This window comes from Carassius auratus, chromosome 14 (assembly GCF_003368295.1).
Source record: "Carassius auratus strain Wakin chromosome 14, ASM336829v1, whole genome shotgun sequence".
NCBI lineage: Eukaryota > Metazoa > Chordata > Actinopteri > Cypriniformes > Cyprinidae > Carassius > Carassius auratus.
The window spans coordinates 28,913,304-28,940,741 of NC_039256.1; the positions used below are offsets into that span (position 1 = coordinate 28,913,304).

Consider the following 27,438-nt stretch of genomic DNA (forward strand, 5'->3'; position numbering starts at 1 on the left):
GGAAAATGCAAAACTAACTGCACACTGTGAATCATTAGTTAAGTGTTTATTAAGTTAAGTATTTATAAACTTCTTACTAATGACTATTAATGTTGGGAAAAGGCTTCATAAAGGATGAACTGACTATTTCTTAATGCTTACCTAATAAAGTATTACCATATATTTAAGCCATAAACTATTTTTTTTTATTGTCAGTAACTGATAAATGGCAGATAATACAATTCTATACTAATTTGTCTAAATACATTACAATTTTGTGATGCCTACATTCACTATAAAATTATTATTAGTTTTTAGTGTATGTTTAATTTTTGTATTAGAAAAATGCAGTCATTTTGAGATTTGCTAAAGATTACGTTTAACATTATTATTAATGTATTAATATTTAGATTTATTTATATTAAAGGTGCACTAAGCAATTTTTCCCAAATTATGTTGAAAAGCACCAAAACAAACAACCCCATACCTCTTAACCTTGCTCATATTTTGAAATCTCCACCCCACTTGTACGTACGTTCCTCACTTGTATTAGGGCCTGGCAAGTTAACCCATTATTATCACATTAAAGCATTAATGATTAACGGCGATATTTTTTTTTTAACACCTTTTATTATTATGAAAGTCCGTTGCTCACTGGCTCTGAATACACATACAGACAAATCATGGGTCACAGGAGGGCATGTCCACTTTTATTTTTAACATAAAAGAATGGAATAAGCTCATAATCACAACTTCATAAATGGGAAATAGGAAGTTTCCATTAGCAGAGAAGCACTCAGCACAGTGGAGTGTGTTGTTTTGTTAACTTTTTGGTTTATTATTTTGAGTCGTATGGGACGCGGTAACAAACTGTCCTCTTACAATATATTGCTTTACACATCTATCGCTTTTGCCACTCAGAAATATTTGCGCAATCATGCCGCACGTATCAGACGCGGAGACTTCTGCCACTTTATTTGTTCGTTTGGAAACATGAAAATGTACCTATGTTCCGCACACAAAAATATTGCATTCGGTCATTCGGTACACACCAAAAGCCCTGTACCGAAATGGTCCGGTACGAATATACGTACCGTTACACCCCTAATATATGTGTGTGTGTATATATATATATATATATATATATATATATATATATATATATATATATATATAAATATATATATATATATATATATATATATATATATATATGTATGTGTGTGTGTGTGTGTGTGTGCGTGTGTGCGTGTGTGTGTGTGTGCGCGTGCGTGCGTGGGTGTAGGATAAGTGCTCATGCATCATGAACATTTTTATCTGGGGGATCATTTTATTCTGTGTTAAAATTTATTTTAAAGTGTATTTTTGCTTACATATGTAAAAGACCATGTCTGTTTCTCCATGCTGCCATGTACCACAGCAAGGAGGCATGACGGCAGATATTTCCTTTTTTTGTATGTCTTATCTCAGGTTGGAAACAAGACCCAGAATTAAACCGTAGTATTGCAACAAGATGTCAAATTATCTATGATTTCATGCCCCTGGGCCCAAGATTTACCAAAACAGTGACAAGAATCAGTTAAATTCTTTGTGTAGATGAACATAAAGAAAGTGGATTTCCTACATGAAAGCTGGCTGCCTCGATTTTCATCAGTTTGTATGGTAGAAACGCAGTAATGTGTTATATTGCCAAACCTCGCACTTCTGTCAGTCCACTAACCCCAAATGTGCCAAAGTGCTCATGTCCTTTTCTGGTTGACTGGGCGGGTCAAGAGTAAAGATCTCACAGAAAAGTCAGCGAAAGTCCGACAGACCGTCAGAGAGGGGTCCAGCCATCAAAAGCCAGCCATCAAAAGCGTCTCGAAAGCTGCAAGAGAAAGCGGCAAAATGTTTATACAAATCACCCAGGTACCTGTCACGAGATGTATGAAAAAGGCAATCAGCTTTGTCCTGAACCTCTCGGCACACAACGGGGCTCTAATTGCTGACCCGTCCTTCACACAAGCCCGCGCGCTTCACCCCTGTCGAGATCACCTCTAATAACACGTTCTATACAGTGCTGATGCGCTCAAACTCACCTGCTCGACACCCAGGCTGCAACGTTTTGTCCTTGAAATATGAAGAGAGTTGCAATTCCCGTGTTGCTGTCAGCTCTCCTCGAAACAGCCGATCTGGATGGAGGTAATGAAGGGATGCCACCGATTTGTGATGGCGTTAACGTTTCCCCGCGACCAGCAGAACATAATCTCTGTCTCGTCGCTTCCCATTAGCGCCTGTGATCTGCACAAGCCAATATGCAAAGGAAGCAATGGAGCAGTGGAGTAATTCTGCGTGTCACTCAGCACCGATGAAAGTATAATGGCTAAATGGTTAGATATGATTTCTATAATAGGAATGGTGTACTGTGTGGCACTAAGACCAGTCCTGTTTTCTTTGCTGGTATTGTATGCATTCAGAATGAAAGGGAGCTAATGAACAGAGAGCTTTTAAAAGCTCCGTGATTATATGGAAAGGAGAGGGGAAGAGAAGGATGGCGGGAGAATGAGAGAGCAAAGCCGAGGGGGGTGGAGAGAACACTAAGTATACATAATTGCTGCTTGACACATTGGCCAAATTCTGCTGTGCCAGGATTGGAGTGAAGATGATTAACGGCTGTCCGTGTGGGTGGGCAACTTGGTCACCCAGGGCTTCTAGTTTCCATAGCAATTGTACTCCAAAAGCCATACATTTCATTGTGAGAGTCCCTGAGGCCTGAGCATTGTTAAATTCCCCAATAATATCTTACATTATGCGTTTGTCCTCTCAGCAGTAATTCATTTCAGCCGCTGTGATTCACAATAGGTCAGTAGTGAAAGTGGAGAGAGTCCCAATTTCAAACCTCCTATCCGAACGTGAAGAATGACACATCTTCGCACTTAACGTTGATCAAGTGGCCCCGACTTGAGAGAAATTGATCAATTGTCTGACATTACAGCAGGCACGTCTGTTCTGCCGATCCGACGGACGACCCGGCTGATATTCTGCAGGTATTTAAACGCCATTCATCAAGGCTTCAAGTTAACCCTAGCAGGCAACCTTCCCGTCGAGCCGGCAAAACAGATGGCAGATGGAGTGCAGAATTTGACCGTTCCCTCCCTGAGTGCGATGCATGCGAAACCCTGGCACGAGCCACCTGATCTGGGCACAGTCAGACCGCCATAGCAGTCTCCGCCCCCCCACACACCATCATATTTCATCTCTCTCCGTGACGTCACGTTCCCCCGCCGCTCCGATATTGGCCCTCGTGGCCGCACACTCCTCCACATCCTACTCTGAATAGTATTTTGAACTTGGGAGAACTGGTGGTGAATAAGCACATCTTAAAAATGATTCATTCTAGATAATAAATGGAAATCCCTCCAGCCATGCAACAACAGGCTAGTCATGCAGCAATTAAGCCGCATAGCATGCAAAACTCAAGGCGGCATGCTCTGCGTTGGGGGCTCCGCTCCTGTACATGTGCCATTCAGGAGGGAGTAGGCGTGATGCTGGAAGACAAGCAGCAAAATGCCCAAACCCATACCGCCGTCTCAGCGTGGCGCCTGAGGATGCTTTGGCGGACATCTTTAGACAAACATGTAGTAGAGCTGGAAAAACTCACAATTGGAAAGGTCAGTTGTGACCTCTGGGTGCAGGGCTATGCTGAGCCTGTCACTAGCAAGCACAGCATGTTCATGTCAAACAGAGAAAAGGTACACCGGCTGCCCCTCTCTCGAGTCTGCCGTGCAGCAGGTTACGTGTTCGTGCATCTGTGTTGAAGATATTTATAGCTGTTTTGATTCATCAGTAGTGTCAGGAACCGCAAACAGGTTCTTATTTAGATTATCCACGTGGATAGAAAATACCAGAACTATTTGATGTTTGACTCAGTTAACAGTTCTCAAACATGATTTTGTTTTGATTTTAGTGAATAAAAAATGTACAGTGCAACCAGTGTTGTCTGATTGGTGAACAAATCTCTGAACACTCTATCGTTCAAAAGTTTGACATCAGTCAATTTTTTTAAGGAAGTTAATATTTGTATTTAGCAAAGATGCTCTAAATTTATCAAATGGTCCAGTAAAGACATTTATGTTACAAAAATTACTCATTATTTCAAATAAATGCTGTTCTTCTGTTCTTTCCATTAATCAAAAGTATCACAATTTCCTCTGAAATATTAAGTATTAGGTATTGTTTTTTGAAATAGAATTAAGAAAGTGTCTTGCGCAGCAAATCAGCATATTAGAATGATTTAGAATGAAAATTCAGCTTCTAAATCACAGCAGAAAAAAACTGTCTTATAGAACTTTTGAACAGTAGTGTTTGTTGCCACAGTTTGTGTTTGTTTGTATGTAATTAGGGCTAATTATTGCATTTCATTCATGCCTCCTCTAAAAACACTGAGAAAGTCAACTGTAAATACAGCTTTTGCAATAATTGTCTAATTATATTTATTATTGAAATTTCTAGGCATCTGACAATTAAATTACACATATTTTTTTTTTATTAAATATTTAATTATTTTAAAAATACCCAAAAGTAAATTAAATCGATCAATAAATAAATCAACACTGTAACAGTTAAATTCCCATTCTTAATCATCTGGTGATCTGTATGTTTTTTTCCAAATTAGCTCTGGCAGCATATCTGTAGCGATTTCTTTTGCAGAGAAGTAATCGTGGTCCTCCATTCGCTTTAGTTAGCTCCTGCACTTGGCTGTAATTACAAAAGCAGTGTTAATGTGGTGTCTCTTTAATTGGCAGACATGTTGGTTTTTTACAAGCATATTAAAGCAGGGTCTGTGAACAGGGTACCGCATTTATAGACTTGCCCCTCACAAGGTCCTCTGGCTGTGGTTGACCTGACTAATGAAGAGATGAAAGGAATACTAACCTCTGGAATTACAGCCGTAAACCCACTCGGATCGGATGATTTATGGCATTAGAACAAGATTAATTTGTCCCATTTTTCATACACATTTCAATATTAATCAGTCATACTTAAAAGAAGGCAGGAACTATTTTTTTTTTTTCCCCTCTTGTGCGTGGCTTTTTCTGAAACTGTGGCAGGTTTCCTGCTTTCCTAGTTAAACCAATCAGGGATTTCGCCACATGCTGTCCAATCAATTAAGTCAAATGTGTGCACAGCCCTTTGATATAGAATCATTTGTCAAATCAGCGGAGGTGGCAGAGTGCAGTTACCCAGGAGTCTGAGGCTCTTGACTCCCGTCCACCTGGAAATCTGCTCAGCGTTCAGATTCAGGCATTCCTGGTGTCCTCCATCCCATTAATGGGGTGTCATTGTGTGCACTGGTTTAGCTCAGCTAGGGTCCAGAGGCTTTTTCCATGCATTAGCCTCTTGACTACATAGCTTAACCTCTTAATTTTTTGAAAGCTCTGCCCAGAGAAAGCTCGATATTATATAACAGAATGGCAGCCATTAGGATTCAAATGATTTGCTTTTTGCTGTTGCGTGGTTATTGCATTTGACGTTACACGATACAACAACCACATTCGGCGTGACACAGGAGCATCAAACCTAATCTGGTTTTCTGCCATTATTGTGTAATTTGTGATCGGAAGTGAAAGAATCCCGAGTTCTTCAGGTGGAGGTAATCTGCTGATTGTGCTGTATGGAGAAGCAGCTTGGCACTGAGGGGTCATTTAGTTCATATATTGCTCTTTTTAATAATGCTCTCATGTTTCTTTCTTCTTATGGCTCTCGAAGGAACTCCTGGAGAAAACTTCAAACTTCACCTACTACTATTTCCTACTGAAGCGAGTCTAATTTAGAGCGGGCGAGATGCAAAGGATTCTTTTTTTGTAAAATGGGTTACTTGGAAGCCTTCAAATAAGTAATGTTGTTTAATTATTAATTATATATATGTAAGTTGCGCTATACTCAGTTCTTACACACACACCGTGGTGTGAAGTATGTGAATAATTTATAGAATAAATATAATTACTCAAATCAAATTTATATAACAATATCTTTAAAAAATGTCCACTTGTTTCAGTCTGAACTCCTACTTATAGTATTTATGAGTATTTGTACTATTGGATAGGCCTATGAACAGTATATACTTTATATATACTATGTGGATATTTAATTTAATTATATAGTTTCCCTCAACTTTAAGCTACCAATTTCCACAAAAATATAAACATGTAACTGGAAGATAAATATACAGTGACTTTTTATTCCTAACTGTGTGGATTTCTATTTAAATGACTGTATTTCATAAATGAAAAATTGCACATATATGACACATATTTAACTCTGCACATATATGACTATATGACTATGCACGTCTATGTACAGATATTCCATTTATTGAGCTAAAAATTCAAGTTGATTGCATAACTTTGAATTTTTCATTAACTTTAAAACAGCTGTGAAAATGATTTATATTCAAAAACCAAGTGCCACATTTTTACTTTAGTGTGCTGGACACATTTGAGTTATTTTTTGGTCCAGTTGCCGTAATATAACTCAATTACTCCGTACTTTTGACACCACTGCTTATCCACCTCATTATGAATCTGTGTTGTAATGTAAGTTGAGATTAGTAGGAACCGTCTACTTTTTTGTACTCTTTAAAGGGCTTTTGATGTAACGAACACTTGATGTACCTCCATAGGAGCCGCTATATAAATGAGTTTCCAGCCACAAACAAGATCTAGTTAAATTAAAAGAAGTGCACAGAATGAGCGTACGGAGTTAAATCAAAACGCAATTGAAGTGTAGTACATCAAGATAATGCTAGAGTGGTTTCAGTCTTATGATTCTTATCTGATCTTCCATACTGATCAAAGCCATTCGACTTGAGTGCTAAATATTTCAGTAAGAATAAAAAACAGCGTGGCATGACCACGTGATTCATTTCTGGGCTCCAAAATGTCTCTTTCTCTGTATTTAATCTGCAAATAAGAGGTCTTCAGACAATGTTATCGCACTCATGCTGCCAAGTGTCATGCAATTAATCAATCATTTGGGTTCGTGATTTGTGCAGGCTCTACATTTCATCATGTCCTGTTTTGACAAGGAAGCCAATCTTCATATTCGGGAACAAAAAAAGCCATCTGGAGCTTTTATTGCACATGCTTTCCCCACATTTATGGTTATAAGGTATTCCCTATAACGCGGTATAATGATCCACCCATGGAAAGCAGTCATTTTCCTGATGTAGGGTGAGATGCTAATGAGCCTGTGTCACAGGCACTAGCAGTAGTGCTGTATCTTTACAGTGGGTGGCTAAGCGCAGGGAGAATGGAAGAATCTCCCATAAGCTTAAAAGCAAATTAATGCCTCTCACCTTCACGCAACCTTTCCCTCCCTCTCCTCTTCATGCTATTATTCATAGGACTCTCACTGTCAAGTCTGGCAATAATTTGTATACTATTCTTAAATACGTTCCCAGCCCCATTCCGAGAGGCACCAGGGGGAACAGACAAGGGAATATTTAAAAGTGAAGTTTTTCTGCAGCGATGAGTGAGTTTGGTGTAAAATGTAAAATTTATGATTTCCTGAGACCCTCGGTCTGGTCCACAGATGGGAGTCTTTGTTGGGAAAGGGCTGGAGGGAAATGCGATGCTATGATAATCGTTAAACGGATGTAAGTACTTTGATTGCATTGTGGAATATTACATTTGCTTGTATATTCTGGGAAGGAGAATCAAGACTTGTTGTTCAAAGAGTAGTAAAACGAAAAAAAAAAACAAAGGTCAGTAAAACATTATATCTACCAGATGACCTCATTAGACTGTGCTCCTCCAATCCAGAGCTGCTTTTGCACTGACATCTGATTGTTAGCATCTCCCATACAGCAGAGCGCTTGATAATAAGACATTTACTGGTAGGCTCTTCTCTAAAGGTCCATATGGGGTTTACAGGTCTTGAAGCAGTCGGCTTGACACTCAATATAAACAAGCTCTGGACGATTTCAGACTGAATCAAGCGCTGGAGATTTCTAGCACTGTTCACTGTGACAACATATGCTGCGTTTGATAGCCATAGCCAGAAAACAGTGAGAGGTCTGGAATAGAAATAATGTTAGGTTTGCTCCCTTGTTGCACTGGCTGATGACATAGACTATATTTTCAGTCACGGGCCTGTTTTAATAGGGCATGTTTCATGTGCAGACGTGTGCTGTTATTGGCGGTTACATTTTGTATCGTGTTTGTTCTCATGCATTATTAATATCTAGTTAGTCTAAATATAAACAGTTTTTGTCATGCCTGGAAAGCTGTCTGTCGTTGGTGTTAAGGGAAATTCATTATTTCATCACCCTCATTCCAGCCGGCATTATTTGCATGGTATGCAAAAGATGTTTAACAGAATGTCAAAGCTTCTCTTTTCCATAAAACAGAAGTAAAGAGTAAAGAAAATAATAATAATAATAATAATAATACACAGGTTATATTAGACCACTCAACTTAGTGATTGCTATCGGGATGTGAAAAGAATTTCAAGCAGTATAACAAAAATGTTTTTGAACCAAATCACCTACCCTGCCTTTAATGTGTGTTTAAGGTTTCTTATTGATTGAAACACAGATTGATTGTTCATCCACTTGGCTGTTGGTTTCTCTTCAACTAAACTCTGTGCACCTTCCTCGGGCTGTTTTGCTCCTCTTTTTAGATTCCAGTGAGTCATGTGTTGCTGAATTTTTTTATTTTTTATTATTATTATTATTTTTTTTTTTAGTGGACACACTCTGCCTTCTGTAAAACGTTGATACCTCTTAGCTCACAGGATATAAAGGAATATCCTCCAAAGTCGGGGCTACATCACACAGCCGAAGCAAGTGCCAGGCCAGCAAAATACAAGCACATCAATCCCAGAACATTTTCAAAATATCAGATAGTGTCTGTAATACCTCTGCCTTGTGCTTAGTGTTCCTGGAGTAGAAAATCCATATTGAAAGCCCAGCGTGGGAATCTTTTTATGAAGTGATTTGACTGCAAACACCATTTTTATGGCAGAATTTCTACTTTAATATTTTGTACGCCTTGATCCCTGTAGGTTTGTACCTCACCTTTTTGGTGAATCATAAACCGAAAAAAAAAAGGAACAGTAAGAAACATGTAGTTTACAAGTCAAGTCACCTGCCCAGAATCTGTTTTACATGTTTTTTATTCTCTTTGGTTCTTATCCTTTGCTGTCCTTCTCGGACTATAAAGCTTTTTACTTTATTTATTTATTTCTGCTGTTTATTACTTTACTTTTATTTCATTTTCATGTGAAGATAAAACACATGACCTTGTCTTTCTGTTTTCAGCTTTATGAGTTGCAGTCTCATCTTCCTGCTATTCACAGACAGTTTTTCATAAAGACTGTGTGCAATCAAAGCACAAAATTCTCAGATAGGCTGCCCCTCATTTGTAGTATTGAAAAGCCTCTAGACAGGCTTTTCTTGACAACTGCAATTATGTTTCTGTAGAAAAGAGCTCAAATTATAAGAAAAGACCTGTTCTGAGACTCGGAAGGTCCATGAATACTTGAAATGCGGCACATGGATAACTGTTATTGAGTTAATTAGTCTGGGCTTATTAGGATCTCCCCTTCAGTCTTTCTCTGTCGGTATAAACTACTTAAGTCCACCATGGGTATGCATCTATTTCCCTCAGTTTAAAATCAATCTTGACAATCAATAACCATTGCTATTAATGTTAGAAAAGGCAAAGCCGAGTCAATTCCTTTAAGTGTATCAAAAGTGTAAATAAACACTTGAGAGGCTCATATCTAACATAAGCAGGAGTCATGGCTCTTAAGTGTGCAGCGATTAAACTTACGCATTTATGCATTCATAAAGATTTTTTAATTACACACTTTTAGCCATGGAGTAGAAACAGACTGGATTTTACCAAATGGATTTTATGGATATTTATATACATCTGCAGTAGTGCAGCGAAATACCTAGTCTGGGGAGACTTATTACACACTAATATATATATATATATATATATATATACATATATATATATATATATATATATATATTAAGCGTCTGCTAAATGCATTCATTTAATTTAATTTATTTTAATTTTATATATATATATATATATATATAATATATATATAAAATTAAATTAAATGTATGCATTTGGCAGACGCTTTTATCCAAAGCGACTTACAGTGCATTCAGGCTTTCAATTTTTACCTATCATGTGATCCCGGGGAATTGAACCCCCAACCTTGTGCTTGATACCGCATGCTCTACCAATTGAGCCACAGGATCACTACTGTATAGTGAACACTATAAAAGATTAAATATGTAATAGTGTGACACCTTTAACATTCATTCATGTAAAATGCAGAGATGTATAAAGTACTAGAGACCCATACTTGAGTAAAAGTACAAGTGCTCTATCAAAAAAGTGACTTGAGTAGAAGTTGAAGTGCTCTTTAAGCACCAGACTTAAGTAGAAGTACTAAAGTATTCAAAAATTTTTATACTTAAGTATTGCAAGTAGTCTATTTTAAAATTTACTACTCAAGTACTGAAAGTAAAAGTAGAAGTATTGTGTTATGTAGCTATTAAAGAAAGTAATCAAAAGTTTGAACATATTGTTTTTACTATTTCAAATGATTAACCTAAAGGACAATCACAATTCATTTGACTGTAACTTCTTGTAAACAAAAAACGGTTACTAGGGTTAGTTAGCCCAATTTGCAAAATGATGTCATTTATAACTTACCCTCATGTTGTTTTAAACCCTTAAGACATCAGAGGGTCATTTAGAATTTTTTTTAAGCATCGAAAATACATTTTGGTCCAAAAATAGCAAAAACTACGACTTTATTCAGCATTGTCTTCTCTTCCGTGTCTGTTGTAAGACAGTTAAAAACAAAGCAGTTTGTGATATCTGGTTCGCGAACGAATCATTCGATGTAACCGGATCTTTTTGAAACAGTCCACCAAATCGAACTGAATCGTTTTAAACAGTTCACGTCTCCAATACGCATTAATCCACAGATGAATTAAGCTGTTAACTTGTTTAATGTGTCTAACACTCCCTCTGAGTTAAAACAAACCAATATCCCGGAGTAATTCATTGACTCAAACAGTACACTGACTGAACTGCTGTGAAGAGAGAACTGAAGATGAACACCGAGCCGAGCCAGATAATGATCGTTCACGAGTCAAGAACCGTTTCTGTCAGACGCGTCCGATTCTTGAACCGAGGAGCTGATGTTACTGCGCAAGAAACTGTGTGAAGCAAACCGACACACAGAGCGTCTGAACCGAACTGATTCTTTTGGTGATTGATTCTGAACTGATTCTGTGCTAGTCTTATGAGCCCAGGTGCAGTCAACGCAAATGACGCCATTGCATCGAGCGCAAAAGAATCGGTGAACTGTTTTCTTCAACTGGTTTATTGAATCGAACTGTCAGAAAGAACTAACATTACTGGTCATCCGAGAACCGATGCAACCGGTTCTTGACTCGTGAACGAGTCATTATCTGGCTCGGCTCGGTGTTCATTTCTCTCTTCACAGCAGTTCAGTCAGCACGCGCAGTCTTCTTAATCGCTTGATTCGCTCAATGATGTGCCAGCTTCATCAAATCTGCCATCTACAGTTCTGGCAGTGGTTTGTAATGGAATGATTTGTAACCTTATTATAATTGTAACGAGTAACGATGCAGCACATAAAAAAAAATATCGGAGTAAAAGTATTAAACTCAGCGAAAATATGTACCGAAGTAAAAGTGGAAGTAGGAGAAAAAAATAATACTCTAGTAAAGTACAGATACCGCCTTTTAGTACTTAAGTACAGTAGTGAAGTAGTTCTACTTCCTTACTATACATCTCTGGTAAAATGGCATGCTTTTGTTAGTTGATCCCTCTTTTTTTAATCAGAATTACCATCTATATTTGCACAACAGAGGAAATAAAGACCCAAATATGACACCTGCAGGTTCACAGCGGTAGGTCATCGTATTTATGGAAACACTTGGATCCATATGGTGTCCATATGCTTAAATATGATTCAGACGAAACCTGTGTGGGGTTCCCGCTGTGTTCACAAACTTATCCGGCATCATTAATCAGTGTCACCATCAGGTGTCTTGTTTGCCAGGCGAGGCCTAAGTGACAGTGATAAGTGATCCTCCTCTTGTTCCAGCACGAGCCCTAATACAGTGGGCTTTTCACATTATCAGGCGCGGACAAAGCCAGTGCCACTCTGAATGAATGGAAGTGTCAAGTTATTCAATAAGTGAACAATCCAAACCATTAACAATTTAAATGTCATGCTGAGGAAGCTAACAGTGAAGGTTGATGCAGATATTAGGTCCTTACTTTTCCCATCATCCGCCAGTCAAAGCTTAGCGCTCGAACGACCTTCCGACTGTTTCTTTTTACATTGAGCTGCAATGACAGAAGCCAGGTGCATGGTGAGACCACATGTAGACCGAATTTTGACCTTCGGCCTGATGAGGGATTTCAGGAAGCGTGGAGGGTGGAGGGCAGAGTTGCAGACTGATGAGCAGTTAAACGTAGACTCCAAATGGTTTTTCTAAGGAGTGTGAAAACATTACCTTGCCCAAAGCTGCAAAATCTCTTCCTGCCATTTTTTGTTTGATGATGTCTTCACTTAATGTATAACTAATGCATTGTGTCAAAAATTGAAGTTGTTTCGTCAATAACTAGATCCTGTTTCATCTTGAACCTTCAGATTAATGTAATCAATGAGATCTGATTATTAAGTTAACTCCAACAATGTAATTGAAGATGTCCTTCAACTCCACCTGCATTCTAGGGAGTGCTTCAGAAAATTTGCTTTGAATTCGCTTGAAAGTACATGATTGAATTTTAATGCATAATTAAATCAAGCAGTAAATCAATTCATCCCCCTCTGAAAATGAGAATTCAACACTCCCAAGCATCAGAAGCCAATTATGATGAAGTTATTATCATAGAGTCGTATAATGGCACAAAATGACTGCACTGGCACCAAATCAGCGCTTGTCAATAGAGAGGCGAGCGAAATTGCAAGTACAACATCAAGTGCATGTTGCCGCGCATGCTTTCCATTTATTTCACTAAAATAAAGGTGGCAGTTTACCCACACGAAACCTCTGGGGGGGACTTAGACTGCTCTCTTGATGAAGAACCAGATCAAACTGGTCTAATTTCCTAAATGAATCCTCCAGAACTATTACCAGCGAGCCCAGCCTCTGCATAATGTGATGAGCAAAGGGAACATTGATGAACTTTTTTAATTATTACGCCGCTTGGGAATTTGACATACCAGTTCGGGGATCCACACCGTCAGGCTTTGCGCTGTTTTTTAGCTCCTTTTTAATTCACCCAATTTGTCGGTCCAAATGAAACACTGAAAGGTTAGAGTGTGGAGTAATTAACAGCACCGGGCCTAATGAAATCAGGAGGGGATGGCGTGTGCCGTGAGGATCAATACAGGTCTTTAAGTGTGAGTTGGGAAGGAATTGTTCAGGGAAATAAGGAGCACTTAATAGTAATAAGTTGATGAAAAGGCTACAAGCCTGCATGTGCTAAATGAGAATCTGTTGGAACACAGATAGAGGTGTCACTTGAAGGTGGCAACGTATCGAACTGTGATCATGTGGCGACGTGGTGAGCTACGCTAGCATGTTCTAAGCTAATCAGCCTTGATGGATGCGCCGTGCCTTGGGTTTAGAAATGCAGAAGAGTAAAACGAAACTGCCAAAGGGCAGCGTGTTTGTTGATATTCCAATATATTAACTATTATTTTTGTTTCTCATAGTATTGGAGGAACAGATGCTAGCTGTAAATATGTGCAGCTCTCCGCACATTCCTGAAGCAAGAAGAAGAATTAATCACATGAATACTTCCACTTTAAACTCCTGCTGCCTCAGACATTAATGAGCAGCGCAGGATTGATAATTCCACATCTTGCGCACAATTTTCCCATAGTGGGAGCGAAATCTGCAGTGGCAATGTGCCAAAACACACTTAGCAAAACTGGGCAGAGCTGACCTTTAAAAGTGTGAGGGAAACATCCTTAAACACAATGCGAAATGATAAACGGGTGGCTGGAGCAAGCTGTCACAATTTTTACTGCATTGAATGTTTATCAGGGTATATTACAGGATGTTTTTGAAAGTTGCACTATGCAAAATTTTAAGTGAAGAGATATAATATAGAAATTATTAACAGCACTGTTTAGAATGTTGCTATCTATCTATCTATCTATCTATCTGTCTGTCTATATGTCTGTCCGTCCATCCATCCATCCATCCATCCATCCATCCATCCCTCTATCTATCTATCTACCCACCCACCCACCCACCAGCAAAATGTATAGATTTTCACTTGCAAATTAAATTTGTATCTTTGTTTTATAATTTACAAAACTTTAGTTATTGATATTGGATGTTTATATCAACAGCATTTAAGTTGATCAAGTCATGTGATTTTGTTTTAACATGTTTAACACCCTTTTGAAAGGTACAAGGGAACTTTATGCAAATAGAAGTGGTGTTGAGGTTGCTGGGATGAAAGGCCTTGAGCTTTCCTCTTCTGATGGTTTCTACATAACTGCATCTGAGGGAGAAATCGTCATGTGATACCGAGTGTCAAGCAGTTTCCCCCATTAGTCCACATATGCCCAATTACTGTTTATAATGTTGCTATGTTTGGAGGTGGGCATATGCTTCAACTATACGAGTGGGCGGTTGTGCACATGCCTCAGTGGAACAAGGTGCAGTGAGATATTACACATTGAAAGCTGTGCTGTATTTCACCCGAATACAGGCACATAAACAAGGATCCCTGGGCAACTGTCTGATGGCAGGTCACGTGATTCTTTCACCTCCACTTAACAGCTGAGGTGGAGGTCCAAGGCCTGCCAGACAGTTCTGCACGGCTGAGGTACTACGACAGCTTGTGCTTGACCGTCCTGTCACTGTTTTAGCACATTACATGGCACTTCCTGCCAAGGAGCCCCCAGTCATGAGAGCAGCTATTTGAAGCATTGGATAAAGCAAGAGAACACTGTTCCTCAGACTCCATCGCTGTTTAGATTGAAGACAGAAAAAGACTTCATTGAGACAGAGATGAGAATAACAAACATTAAGCCTTTTTGGTATCTAGTTTTGGTTCCTTGCCACTGTCACCACTGGCTTGCTTAGTTGGGGACACTTAATTTCCATCGATATTGTCGACTTGATTGCAAAGATACTATTTAAACTGAACTGAGCTGAATGATGACATTATAATGCCTTTTGGCATTATTGACACGTTATTTTTCATTATTAACACACTTTTTTCCAATTTAATGCTGTACAGTTTTGTTGACACAATCTGTATTATTAAAAGTGCTATATAAATAAAAGTGAATTGATTTGACTTGACTACTGAAAACTGGTCTTAGAACAGTAGAATCAATTGGGAATAAAACTAAGTGTGATGGTTTTTGTTTATTATTATTATTATTATTATTATTATTATTATTGAATGTTTATTGAAATACAAGTAGTGTTAAGGAAGGTACTGTTGCTATTTAGTTTTCTGTAAGAAAAGAATAACCTTAAAGAAATCTTTAGTCTTTTTGTACCCTAATAACATCAATACTGCATTGTAGGATTTTAGAATATTTTTGGCTGTGATATAAGGATGTTATGGGTTTATTTATGATAATGGTACCACATTTTTTCCAGGCCATCCTTTTTTATTTTCCCAGATAGGATCGATATGGAAATATTTCTTTCCCCATGATAACAGCCCTCCATCTGCGTTTGTTCAGTCCTAAGGGCAAAACGAAGAGTCCTTTGTCTTTGCTGAGGCATGAGCTTGGCTGCAAACAAGCAATATATTTTAGCTTTATGGAAGGGGTGAACACCATGGAGCATCGTTCTTCAAGGCCAGGCGTAGCAGGGTGACTGTTGAAGAAGGTTATGCTCATTGTAGGTTTCATCCTACATTCCAGGCTACTTTGACAAGCCTGCGAATTTCCTATCCTTTCCTTTTTTTTTTTTTTTTTTTTTTTTTGCCAAAGCATTTGGTTTTATGAAGACATAAGCTTTAAAGCGGTGCTGGGATTTGACCTCCCTGGGGTGTGAGCTTAGTCCTGCTATCAACAGTGCAGTTCCAGCCTGGTGGTGGGTCTGAAATTAGCCCATAATAGCACCTCAACACGCCAGATCCACTGAGACGGGTTTGGGATAGAGAGCGATTGAAGGACAACACTAAACAAGTAGTCCGCTGAGGATTGAGAGCCCAAAGTGAATGTTTCCTTTTCATCACAGACATCACAAGAGGGCTGTGACCCCAGCAAGGACATCTTAAACAACAGCACTGCGCCGCAAGGCTCAAGTACTTAAAACACCTCAAACATATGGCTTGCTAAACGAGCACACTTGCAATGTTTATTCATGTACTGCCAGAATAATAAATGAAGGAATGAGGAGCCAAAAGGATGGTGAGTTTATATGAATGAGTATTAATTCGAACAACTATTGTGCAGGATCCTTGGCTGTGAGTATATTAGGGCTTGTGGTGAGGAGTAGTGCGAATGGAGAAATTTTAGGCAATGGAATTACAAATGCTGATGTTTTACTTGGTCGGATATTTTCAGTGACCTCTTTGACTGCAGAACCTTAATTTAAAAGCGCTGCAAATGAACTCACAATTTGCATGATTTCCAGCTAAATGGCATAATGAGTTCATCTCAACACACAATGTGTTTTTCATGCTGCAGGTATAGACACATTTCAGGGTTAATGAAGTTAAAACTGAAACCATAAATTTGAGGTGTATTTTAACTGGAATAAACGAAATGTTAACTGATATAAAATATACACTTAATTTCTTTGGCTAATCGACATTTCTAATTCATTTAGTTTAACTAGTTGATGTTCTACAATAACTATAACTAAAATTTAAATCAATACAAACTATATCGATACATAAAAAAAAAGAAATCAAGACATTTCATTTAGTTCAAATTTTTTCTAAAATAACTATCGAAAATGTATACAAGTGATGTATTAAAAAAAAAGATCTATTAAGAAATTACACAACAAAACATTCCTATGATTTAACCAAAAGTAAAGCAAATGTAAAAATAAACTGAATTAAAATAATTAATGAATTAATTAAAATATTAATTTATTTAAATAATAATAATAATAAAATATAATAATATCTAAATGATCCCAAAATAACACCGTTTTGCTCATATAGTTTTAAAGGAAATAGCGACTTATTAAATAAATTGGGATTCTGAGACGCAACACAATAAGCTCTGGTGTTTTTAATCAATTATTAATTCAATATTTTAATGATCAGAAAGATGGGGATGATCAAAGGCCTGGTTCATGCCTCTCTGCCATTGCTCACTGAGACACACTCCGGCTCTTTGAAGTGCTGTGCCAACAAATGCACTTATCTCCACATTTTGCTCTCAGGAATACATGTGGAAGCCCTGAAGAAACACTGGCCTGGAGATCCACTGCGGCGAGGCCAGGGTCATTGACCTGTCCTTTTGCCATAGATTTAAATACAACATCGTACAATGTATACCTTTAGATCTGTGCTGGTAGATCAGCTGAGAGAATACTGATTCGTTTGAAGTTTTCTACATTTCTCTGTATCTTCAAGAACATTCCTATTTTTGTCAATCAGACTAGACATAATTCAGATTTCATTCTATCGTGTCTCTCTTCTGCATTGCTGCCAAAATACAACACGGCAACATGGAAACATCTGTTTTCATGTGTATTCTTTTGGTGAAAATATGCTTTAAATGTAATCCATATTTCAACGTGTCACATTCATTCTTAGTCAGTTCTACTGACTACAGCGGAATCAATGAATGAATAAATAAAGCAAGCAACGGTGTGCATAAATCTTTTTGAGTTATGACAGCTAATAATTCTGTTCAAAAAATCAACTGTATTGAGTTTAGAATAATTTGTAGCATGAATACATTTTTGTTGTTTAAAAAAGTTTCAGTTGAGTGGTAGCCAATTCATCAATTATTTATTTCATTTAGAATCAACGGGTAGCACTGTATGTTACCTGTTCTGCATGCAATTGCAATGTAATTAATGCTAAATTACAGATACTTAGGATGAAATTTACCAAAAAATGCCTTTATATATCCCCCCACCTACCAACACAACAAGCACTTCTCTTCAGCGCAGTGGTAACCACAAAAACTCTTTTAAATGTCAAATGAATTTCCCTTTACTACATAACAACACCTAATTTCAACACAGACTCTCTTTATCTAGTCCTCTTCAAAGCATGCTGGGAACTAACAACCCAATGCCCAATTTTCAAACAACTTCATTAAGTTTTCATTAAGTACAGTACCCTTTTTAAATTAATTAATACAGAAATTTGAGTCTATTAAGCTGATATAATGATCAACATTATTATATCAACAGAACACATCAAAATAATGCTTGCAACTTAAAAGGTTTAATTAAATCAACAAATTAGAATTGTTAACTTGCAACCATGCAGTCAAACTGTGGTAATGGGTCCAGTGTGTCCTATTTGAAGCCAATAACAATTTAGCTGATAAGTAAAAAATGGAACCGGAAATCAAAATTCGATATTAATTTAAGTGAAAAAAAAACATTTATATATAACATAATATTATGAGAACACTTCTCGGTGTGAAAACCTGAGCCTCTGATGTAACATAATGCATAATTTTGAATTCTTTATGCTGTCGTTATTTATTGTGATTTAGCAGCACAACATGATCATCATCATAGTTCAACATCATGTTGTGCACATGATTTTGTGTCAGTGATTAACTTAACACTGAACATGACTTCAGTATCTGAAATATAACAGCACATTCCCCTCAAACGTACTCTGTCTCTGGTTTCAATCTTTTGTCAATTTCCGTGCGCATTACACTCTCAATTAAATCTGAATAGTACATTTTGGTCACCGAGTGCAAGGGCAAAGCTCACATTAACTCCCAGCACATGCATCTCTCGCTAAAAAGGGCTCCCTGTAGTGAAAGCACAGTTCCATTCATGGTTTTAACCTAATGAGCTAATTAATTTGTTGATTATTATTTTCAGCCTCAAGATGGATTGGCGCACGGCAGTGTTTGTCTTCTCGAACAACCGCATGATTCAAGGGCAATAAATTCAGAGTCTCAATGCCTTCTGATGAACCCAATTCAGTCCGTGACAAGAGTAGAGGTGTCTGGGAGACTTTTCCGCCACCCTGACAGCCTGTCGATGCCCTGTATTTATGGACGTGTGCAGTCTGCCTTTGGCCACGCAAACCCAGGCCTCTATTGTGTTTGTCAAAGTAATAGGATATATTTGTCCCTTGTTCGGATAAATCAGCGTGGACAGATTCTGGCCAACAGAACGGTTTGTTAATGTTTCCAAATAACTGCTAAAGAAATGCTTTTGTTGGGCATGAGATATAAATTCTTCTCTGCTGACAATATATTGCATGAAATAGGGCTGGATGCTGTATCGACTTTGTAAGATACATCAATATATTAAAAAAAATTATATAGGGTAGAACAGTATAGTTTATACAGTAGTGTGATGTTGTGAGTGCATCTGAAAATTTGCGAGAACATGGAGCGAGTTGCTGTAGGGAAAGTGCATTATCCAAATAGTCATGTGAGACATGCTTTATATTATATGCTTCAAATTTGCTTTATAAACAAATAGTTAAATGCAGCTTGCCATGTCAAGTTATCTCACAGATATGTGCACTGATATATCCGCTGTTCTGTTTGAGATGCGCTTTTCTCTGGGCATAACTTTCATTTTATGTGTGTATTCTCATTGGTAAATATTAGAGCTTTTTTTATTAGTATTTTTAATTTATTTAGTTTTTAAATGTTGTGCTTTAAAAGCATGTTAAATAATGTGGAAAGCAGCAGTTCAAATATAAACATTTTAACCGCTGCTTTCCACATTATTTTACACTGTCACTGTGGCAAAAGGTACCTTTTGAAAGGTACTTATGTGCACCCTTTAGGGGTAAACAAGGTACCCTTTTGAAGTGTATTGTCCCAGTGGCAGCTTTTGTACCTTTTCCCCCCTGACAGTAGCATTCTCTATATTTGTTTTCATAGCTTTCAATTTGCACATTATTTGGAGGATATATATATATATATATATATAATCATAAGTTAAATTATTTGAAGATTATTCGGATCTAAAAGATCAGATGAGCAGCAAAAGCATTTCATCTGTCATAATTAGGCTGCATCTGAAAGTGGAAATATTTCAAATCTCTTACACCATTTACAGCTGCACCATCTACTGCAGTACAAAAAGGTTTAAAAAAATTTGAAACCTAGCCGCGAAAACCTTTACAGCCTGAAAAGTCCTCAGCCCTGAAATAGAGTGCTTTGCCAGTTTGATTTAGCCATAGTGTGCAGAGAAAACGGTACATTTAGCTCACTTTGTAGAAATACCAAGATATATATTGTATGTCGCCGTTCAGCCTAAAAATACCAAGATACGATTTTTCGATATTGCCCAGCCCTACTGTGAAAGCATTAGTTATTAATCTGTTTATGGGGCTCAACGTCACCAAGTGAAGCTTTATCCTTAGCCTACTTTCCAAATTGAATGGAACCATCGATCTAAAAACAAGAATATGCTTTTTAAGACCATCTAGCCCACGTTCTGTATTGTTCATCTAGACACCAAAGCTGGCCGTCCTTATCTCTGAGCTCAACTCATGTAATGGTAGTGAAACTTTGTAGGAGCTGTTCCACATCTCACACTGCCAGAAGATATAATGCTGTGCCTGTTGAGATCTACATCTCCTTTTAAATGGGTATACCAGAGGCCACCGTGTAAATATTTCATTGCCTTGATGAATCTCAGTTGTTTTCCATGACAGAAGCAATTACGTCGGTGGCGTCTGAAGGGGGGCTTTTCACCGCCGCTGTCCCACGCTACTGTGTAGCCACGTTGTCTGAAGCCTTGAAGACCTGACAGGCCACATCAGTCAGCCCGTCCCGTATGCTCGGCTAATCCGTCCGACCTCTGCTACGAAAGCACGTGGGCCCATTTCTCTGTGTGAATTGTTGATTTGTCGACACGAATGCTTGCTTTCCGTTCACAAGCGGATCAAAAGAGGCAACCGTCATTCTCACGTCCCGTGGTCCTCGGCGTCTCTTCATCACCGTTGCTACTTCGACATCCCAGTCCTGCTTTTCTTTTCAATATCAAATTGCTCATTTATTATCCTCGAAACAAAGAAAACACAATCTGTGATTAAAAATTAAACAACGTTATCTCTTCCTGAGCTATTACCGAGTCCCTCGGGAGAGAATGCTATTTTGCTGCCTTGCAGGCGTCTTTTGTTCTCGTTTTGGAGGCATGTCACAATTTATTGTTAATTTTTGATGCTTCATTTGATATGCAGTTCTCCCCGTGACATGCACGAAAGTCTTCATCTCTGTCAATGACTGCCTGTGAAGTCCTGATTTGAGGTTCACATGGAGCAGGGAATGTATTCCACCACAAGCTCTGTCAACCTGCTAATGCTGTAATCATAGATGACTGCAGACTCACTCTGCTCCACCACCCGAATCAATACGTAATCAGACACATCATGCAGAACCCATAGAAACACTTTCGCAGAGGTAAATACGTGTGATGTGGCTTATCAATACATACGGGTCTAATTTTGGAAGCTGTGACTCAACTCCATAAATATAGTTCAAGCTGAGCTCCTTTGTAGCCTTGTTCGGCCGCCGTTGTCTAAAACACATGTTGCTTTGTTACTGGACAATAACTGGAGCAGAGGACAACCGTCCTCATTAACAGTCTTTGCCTAATCCCTTTAACCCCGCTGCCAAAGTGTCTAGGCTACAGAGAGCCTGTCCTAAACTCGAATCTGAATTTACTTTATATTAAAGCTTAGGGCAGTGATCTTGACCTTCTTTCTTAAGAAGAACTGTCACAAGTTGCACTTGTTAAAAAAAGAAAAAGAAAAAGAAACTGTGCCTGAAGTTGCCTACATGCTTAATTAAACAGAATTTGATTTTATTACTTTTATTTTGTTATTATGAAATTCTTGCATCAACACATCAAATGAATGCCATATCTTTTGATGTTTAAAAAAGGCACTAGCATTTTATGCTCAAATGTTTTCAGGCACAAATGCATTTAGACTTTTAAGCTACATAGAAGTATAAATTATAGTTTCAAATGACTGGAGTCGGTAAGAGGTCAGAAATGATGCATTACATTGATCAAAAGAAATGAAAATAAAATTTGAAAGTATAATGTTTTAAAAGCTTTAAATTAAATTAAAGATGTTTGTGTTGTTGTTGTTTTTTTACTTTTTTAATTCATCAAAGAAACCTGGAAAAAATATCACATTTTCCACAAAACTATTAACCAGCACAACTGCTTTGAACATTGATAATAATAATAATAATAATAATAATAATAATAGTAATAATAATAATAATAATAATAATAATAATAATAATAATAATAATAATAATAAAGTTTCTTGAGCATAAAATCAGCATATTATATTGATTTTTCAAGGATAATGTGACACTGGAGTAATGATGCTAAAAAAATCAGCTTTACATCACAGGAATAAATAGCATTTTAAAATATATTAAATCACAATATTACTGTTTTTATTGTATTTTTTTATTAAAAGGACCCAGCCTTGCTGAGCATAAAATATTTAAACTATTTCAGTCATTAAGTGCATGAATAAAATTATTACACAGAGCAGGTTTCTGAAGAAATGCAACAGTAGAAAAGCATTGTATGCAAAGAGAGATTTCTAGAAATAACATGAATCAGGTTCTTCGAAAGACCTCGTGAAATGGCTTGACGAACAGTTCTCCTTTCCATGTTGACGTTCTTATGAACGCAGGATGCTCGAGCAGGACCTGTCGAAGGGCTTGTCATTTAGTTTTTTTAGTTTTTTTAGACTTTAGTTAAACCAAAGCCATTTACCCTGTTTTGCACTTTGCTAGTAGGTTGCAGGTTGTATTAGAGGGAGGGACATTCTAGAGAGCCATTTGATTGGACAGTCATCAGCATCTTCTTTTTTCTTCTTCACACAAGTGACATGACTTGTAGCCAAGTAAGGTAACCCATACTCAGAATTTGTGCTCAGCATTACACTCACCCAAGTGCACACACACAGCAGTGAGTGAACACACACACATGCATGCAGTGGACACACAAACAGAGCAGTGGGCAGTCAAAAAAATTAAAAAAAAAATCTCACTGCAGCGTCTGGGAAGCAATTGAGAAAGACTGTGATTACAAATACATATATCTGAACATTGTAAACATTTAAATTCTGTGTTTTTGGTGTCAAAGCTAATGGAAAGCCAAAGAACTAAGATCTTGTTTTCATGGCACCTTTAATGTTTCAGTACTTTTAAAAATCGTGTTCTTTTGAATGGCTCACACTCATTAGTAACCTCTGGTTTGCTTAAAATTTCAGGATAGTTAAGAGTGTAATGACTTCAGTGCCTTGGCCATCACATGCCTAATTAACTTGTTTTTCTATCTTGTTCTTATTTTTTTCAATCAGCTGTTGTCAGAACTATAACAGATTTAACAAGCGATTTTCTGATTCTGCTCCTTCAAAAGAGCAAACGTTATTCCGAGCAAATGTCACTTGCAAATGCCTGGTGAATCAGTGTTCTTGACGCGTGGAAGGGTTGGAGATTGTCTTTTGTTTCTGAAGTGCTTGCCCCAGCATGGATGATCTTTTCATTATCATGAAGTGCTAACCCAGGGTCAGCGTGCACAAAGTTATGATTAGAGCGATCTGTAATCTTCGGCATTTAGTTAATTATGTTGCTCTCGAGGCGGCCATCCATGTCAACTTCAAATCCCTTGAACGCGGTTGGCGTGTATTTTTTTAATCGTTTGAGGTGTAGTCATAACCTGCTGTCCCTGTGAGTGGCGGTACCATGAAAGCAATGTTCTTAAAACTAATCTCCGTTGTTCTAAATTCAATGTCATTACTCACATACTTCACTGAGCCCTTTGGCAACAAAAAGAGAGGTAAGACAAAGCGTTTTCACCTTCAGCTGATGAGAACCTACAATGCTGTCGCTGACCTTTGCACTCCCTGGTCGTTTGTCTTTTTTTGCATTTGTATTTTTTTAGAACGTAACTCATTTATTCATTTTGTAAAAACACATGTGGTTTGGTTTAGAGCTCGTCTAATGATTCATTTGGTTGCTTTTGTGGTTTTGTAGAACTTTGGTCAAAGCAAAGGGTTAAAACAACATCTCCCCACTCTCAAAATCAAGCATGTCAGTGTGTTCAGCTTTTGAATGTGCAGTTTATTTGCAGAGAGTGAGTGAAAATGAGGAGAGGCGGCTCATGTTTCTGGGCTGAGCTTGTGCACAGATCTGGAGAGATTGCTGTTGGTGCCTTACTGGTTCATGAGCAGCAGCAAACGAGAAAATTAACCATAATGCTATTTCACGGTATTTCTCTGTTGGAGATCACCCCTGCCTGCATCTGCAGAGCCGGGATGATGGGAAGCAACTGCAGCAGCTCATTGGGTCACTCCACGTGAGCGCTCACATATTTGTTAGCCTATTCATGGAATTGTTACTAGCCCACCCTTCCAAAGATGAGTAGCCAGGGTATATATTAAAATATATTAACACACATAGCTTTTAGAGAACCAATTTGTGTGTGTGTGTGTGTGTGTGTGTGTGAAAACATTAGTGTTTAATTTTTATTTTTTTCTTGTATTATGTTTTTAAAGAAGTTGTTTTATGTTCACTAATCTGCATTGATTTCATAATACATACAGTATAAACAGTGATGGTATGAGATAAAAAAAAAAACACTCATTCTATTTTACTATATCCTTCAGAAATTATTTTAATTATTCTAGTTAACATTGTTTTGTTATGAATATTAAAATCAGTTGTGCTGTTCTGTATTTTGATTAATAATTAAACAATTTTCTTTGATTAATAAAAAGTTCAAAGTAAAAAAAGAACAGCACTTACTTGAATTTTTCTTTTTTCTTTCTTTCTTTCTTTTTTTTTTTTTTTTTTTTTTTTAAAGTCTTTACTGTTCAATGTTGCAAATTAGCCTATTGGCTAGAAACCTTATGCAACACATCTACACATATTGTTATGGCTCTGACTGTGATAACTATGTATGTAATAATGTGCGCTGCATTGTCCCTGACAAATAAACTGTTTAATCATATTATACTATTAAATATATTTTTAGCAGAAGTACATTTTTCTTTCGCTTTTTAGTTATATTCTTCAAAGTAAGCAAATGTCTGCTATATCAAAACTGCATTTTACATACCCAGTATGTGGATAAATCTCTTTTCCGTCTGAAAATCGCAGCACCTGAGATCCTGTTTGTTAAACAATGCAGAGGGAATTAGGTTTTTCACAGCTTGTTTTTATAGCTTCTATTGACCCTCTATATAGATGTGCAGCTTTGGCTTGTAAACAGCGACAGTTTGTTACTCCAAATGAGCTTGGTGGTCCACAGATACCTGGCTTCTTTCTGAATAACAGTGATGTTGTGACTTTGCTTGGAAGAAAGGACATGGCAGTGCACCGATCTGTGACTTCCCTCTGGAGCAGAGCGGCTGATGTTCTTCTTCCCTCTTCCTCATGTTAATATAAGCACCATCTAATTCTCTCAGTGAGCAATCCAGCCCCATCTGCACATTGTCTGGGTCGCCACCGGCGAGGGGCTTTGGCAGGAGATGGCTTGTTACAGAACTTGGCTTATTTCTCCTCTTTTTTTTATCTCTATGCACATACTTTTGATGGCGATGTTTTATCCTGTTGGACAGGCTTTGTTTGGTCTTGGTATCTTCTCTAGCAGCTTGTGTTTGTTTTATGGATTTTTGGCATGGGTCTTTAAACAAGTGATAATGTTTCACAATACGTACACACCTTAACCCGTGTGGAGACAGGAAGATGACACACAGACGTTTGCGTATGTTAAGACAGACATTAAAACGTGCAGTATCCAAAAACATCACATAAATCCTTTTACATCTACCAAAATTTACAACTCCTTTAAGTGTTTATAGAATCATTTTTTTTTTTTTTCACTGTTAACTAATACTATTGCATCAGTAAACTCCTAATTTTCTGCTTATTAATAGTTATTAAGGTAGTTGTTCAGTTTGGAAATAAGTGATTTAAAATATGGTAATGCAGAATAAAACATTAATACAGTATGTGCTTCGACTAGTTAATAGTAAAAGTTAGTCTATTAACTAAAGTGTCACCATGAATTAGATATTTGTCCCATTTGGATTCAGTTTACAAAAAAAATTAAATAAAAATAAACTTGTGGAAATGTCTAAATAGGTAAAATGATTTATGGTTTAGATTTGAAAACTTTTTAAAGTGTATTCAGACATTCAAAAACATACATTTACGATGTAGCTACAAATTTGTGGTCTACATTGAAAGTATTCAGAAATGTAATGTCTTTAAAAAACGCAAAGTTAACAATTAAGTGTTTTTCATTTGCTTTTTGCGGTCCATTTAGACTTCTAATAGAGAGATTTGTGGCTGTAAATTCTCCTGAAATGTCCTTGACAGCTGTATTTAATCAATTATGACTGTAGATTTGGAATAAGCATAGCAATTAAAAGCATTAAAGTGATATTTGTGCACATTTCTGGAGAGCTGACTGTTGTCAACTAAATTGCAATGAATTTCCCTTAAGGGGCATTATGATGATTCAAATCAGATCCTGATTAAGTATTCAGTAAAAAGAGAGAAAAGGAAATAAGAGCAGATAAAATAGATTTTGACGTCTAATATGCAGTTACTGATAACTTATTCAAGATTCAGACCAGTTGTGTTTGGACTGCGGGCATCTAATGAATCCAGCTAGCCTTTTTTTTTTCCAAAATAAGGAGACAAGACATGTACAAGACATGTTTGGTGATCATATGCATGTTACTTTACATTTCAAAAGCAGCAAATAAACCGTTTTACAGATGCAAATCAAGCTCGCTAATGTATGGTTTATGTTAAACAGGATCATGAAAAGTTCAGTTTATGCCTTATTGTGACTACATGGCCTCTGAATTATAGATAGCGTAATTCCCCAGCGACAATCTGTTGTTCTGTCAGCTCGGATCAGAGATGAAGCACCTAACATCACACTCAGAGGTCAGAAGCTGCTTTTTGCAGCAGAGTTGTGAAAGCACACTGACTAACCCCATAATTAAAGCCAGAAATTAACCTCAGAAGACCCCAGAGAGCTGATGACAGTACAACTATAGAACTAGAGAACAGTTCACAGCAGTTTTAGATCTTCATCACTCTGACTGTCATTTGTAAATGCTAAATAAGTTTCATGTTTTTTTTTAAGCTAATTGATAACATGAAGTTAAGTAATATCACTTTAGACAGTTTTTACATTTGAGTTTGCCCGTGGCGTGATGTGATATGCTACATCTAAAATTGTTT

At 37.4% G+C, this 27,438-nt stretch overlaps 1 protein-coding gene across 3 annotated transcripts in view; it reads left to right on the top strand.

The window, feature by feature from the left end:
- Positions 1-27,438, top strand: part of LOC113114240 (protocadherin-11 X-linked) — a 179,363-nt gene that overhangs the window by 87,803 nt on the left and 64,122 nt on the right. The window lies entirely within an intron of this gene.